This window comes from Enhydra lutris, unplaced genomic scaffold, assembly GCF_002288905.1.
Source record: "Enhydra lutris kenyoni isolate GAN:26980312 unplaced genomic scaffold, ASM228890v2 scaffoldscaffold9, whole genome shotgun sequence".
NCBI classification, from domain to species: domain Eukaryota; kingdom Metazoa; phylum Chordata; class Mammalia; order Carnivora; family Mustelidae; genus Enhydra; species Enhydra lutris.
The window spans coordinates 1257494-1260359 of NW_019154093.1; the positions used below are offsets into that span (position 1 = coordinate 1257494).

General features: G+C 42.3%; 1 pseudogene; it reads left to right on the forward strand.

Annotated features, from left to right (window-relative positions):
• The first annotated feature begins 1023 nt into the window (after nt 1-1023).
• Nucleotides 1024-1556, forward strand: LOC111142807 (annotated as a pseudogene).
• The last annotated feature ends 1310 nt before the right edge of the window (nt 1557-2866 follow it).

Genomic DNA, 2866 nt, shown 5'->3' on the forward strand with positions numbered 1-2866 from the left:
TATCACCCAGGGAAAACTTCCTTGCCCTCCCCCACTCCCACCCCCCTGCATCTGGGCTAGATCCATAGGTGTTTCCTCGTTGCACTTTGCACAACTGTAATTGAATAACTATTTATTTACTGTCGTTTTCCCTGACTGTCTATAAGCTTCAGGGGTAAAGTGAACTCTTAAGGCTTTCTCTTCAGCACATCGCCTAACCCTCAATACATACTTTTTTTTTTTAATTTTTAAGATTTTATTCATTTATTTGACAGAGATCACAAGTAGGCAGAGAGGCAGGCAGAGAGAGTGAGAGGGAAGCAGGCTCCCTGCCGAGCAGAGAGCCCGATGCGGGACTCGATCCCAGGACCCTGAGATCATGACCTGAGCCGAAGGCAGCGGCCTAATCCACTGAGCCACCCAGGCGCCCCTAGACCTCAATACATACTTGTTAAAAGAGATCTCGAGTGCTTTTTCCACCCAGTGGCAGAGACAAAGCTAGAGAGGCCATTTCCAATATAGTATTCCTTTTTCAAACCATGGGGGGGGGGTTTCCCGGTAAGATGACACACCACACTCCAGACTTCCTCACCCTTTTCCTGGTGATTAAATTTATTGTTCTTTTGTTTCTCTTCAGGGGCCTGTTGCAACCAATCTGGAGAATGAATACAGGTTTAGAGATTACCCTTGCTCCAAGGATATTTGCATTTTAACTCCTGAGAACTTCTGGAGGACAGAAAGTAACCCCAAAGGAGCTACAGTAGTCCTCTTTTGTCCATGGGGCATGTGTTCCAAGATCTCCCAGTGGACGCCTGAAACTGCAGATAGAACTGAATCCTATATATACTGTTTTTTTTTTCTATATATAAATACCCATGATAAAGTTTAATTCATAAAATACACAAATAAGAGGTTAACAACAATAATAAAATAATTATAACAATGTATTGTAATAAAAGTTATGTGAAGGCGACCTCTCAAAAATATCTTATTGTAGCTTTCTGTGCTCACAGTCCTGGTGGTGGCAGCAGGCACGCCTTGGACATGCAGTAGGACGCCAGCAAGTTTGGGGACCTGCACCTGTTGCAGAAATGCTCTGCCTGCTGCTGTGTCATTGGTGCTAAGGACCACACGTCCATCCAGATGCATGTGACTGAGGCTGACAAGGTGACAGGCAGTTTCAAACGGCCAGCTTATTATTTTTTTCCAAAGATTTTATTTTATTTACTTGAGACAGAGAGAGAGAGAGAGAACATGAGCAGTGGGGAGGAGCAGAGGGAGAGGGAGATGTAGGGCTTCATCCCAAGACCCTGCGATCATGACCTGATCTGGAATCTGTGGTGCAGAGATGTTAGTGGAAGTGAAAGAAATCCATGCAATTTCCTCAGAAGAGAGGGAGAAGAGCAAAAGACCCCACAGCAAAGGCAGGCACCTAACCCACTGAGCTACCCAGGCGCCTCTCATATGGCTAGTTTAAAACCTCTGCTACCTATGAGGCCATTCGCAGGTTAGGTGAGTCAGATGACCCCATCCTCTGACTGGCTGAGCCTGATGGCGTTGTTTCAAAGAATTTCTGACAGGAGAGGATTATGGATGTGGGATATTTGTCATAAATAAATAGCAACCCCCCCAAATATTATAATATACTCACCCCTCTTGTGATGATGTGAGATGATAAAATGTCTACGTGTTGAGATGATGTGAAGTGAACGATGTAGGCATTGTAACCTGGCATTAGGCTACTGTTGGTCTTCTGGCCACATGTCAGCACAATCATCTGATCTAGACCACAATTGACCATGGGTAACTGAAACATAGAGTGAAACCTCAGATAAGGGGGAACTATTGTAAGAAAAATTTCAGGCACTAGAAACGTCATTGGAAAGAGGGAATTTTCACTATTATCCCTTAATGGGAGTACAAGAAAGGAACCTGCAATGTACCAGACTTGCTTCCGTGTTGTTGTATTTTTAAGCTTTTTCTTCACAACAAACCTGTTAGGTAATTATTTTCCCTTTATCAAATGGGGGAAATCTCTGAAAGTTTCCAGTAATTTACTTAATGTTACAAATCTGGTGGTGAGGCCAGTATTTAGTCCCTCCCCTTCCCAGGACATGATTCTTAGTCAATCCTCTTTTCATCCTATCATGCTGCTTTCAAGAGTAAGTGTAGGCAACTGCTTAGTTTATACAAAAATGTGGGCTATGGGGTTAACTGGCCATCTCAAAAAAAAAAAAAAAAAGGTTACTAGGTTTCTTTATTCTCTTGCTGGGATCTCTGCTCTGAGACTTGACATTTTACTGTCTTTTCCAGAAGTCCATTACATATCGGTGCCTGATCTTATTCCTTCCAACCATAAATATGATATAAATACGATTATGGGCAGAAAATAATGCTTTCAGCACTTTGAGCAAAATTATAATGCAAAATTCAAGATGCTGTGTTATCATTTATTTTACTACTGAATCCACCAAAGCCTCCTGTTTCCAGAGAGTGGATGGTATCAGGTTGATCCTTAATAGTGCATTATTTATCTGTTTACTACTATTTGCAATAATAAAAGCTATTAGGAGATGGGCTGTCCTAGGATCAAATATCCCTGCATGAGTTTGGGTTTGTTGCTGATTAAGTATGCTTTTGCCCATATTATGGATCTCCTCTGGATTTTGATTCCTGAATACAGGATTTCTCGTGGGGGTGGAGGGACACTATTCTGTTTCTCTTAGTGTCAGATACACATGACTATTTAATAGCTTTGCAACCTTGGGCACATTGCTTAACCTCTGTTTCCCCAGTTGTCAAACAGAGACTGAAGACTATTTGGAAGGTGCTGCTAGCTTTGAAATGTTCGAAAGCACCTATCAACAAAACGTAACCCACAGCAGAT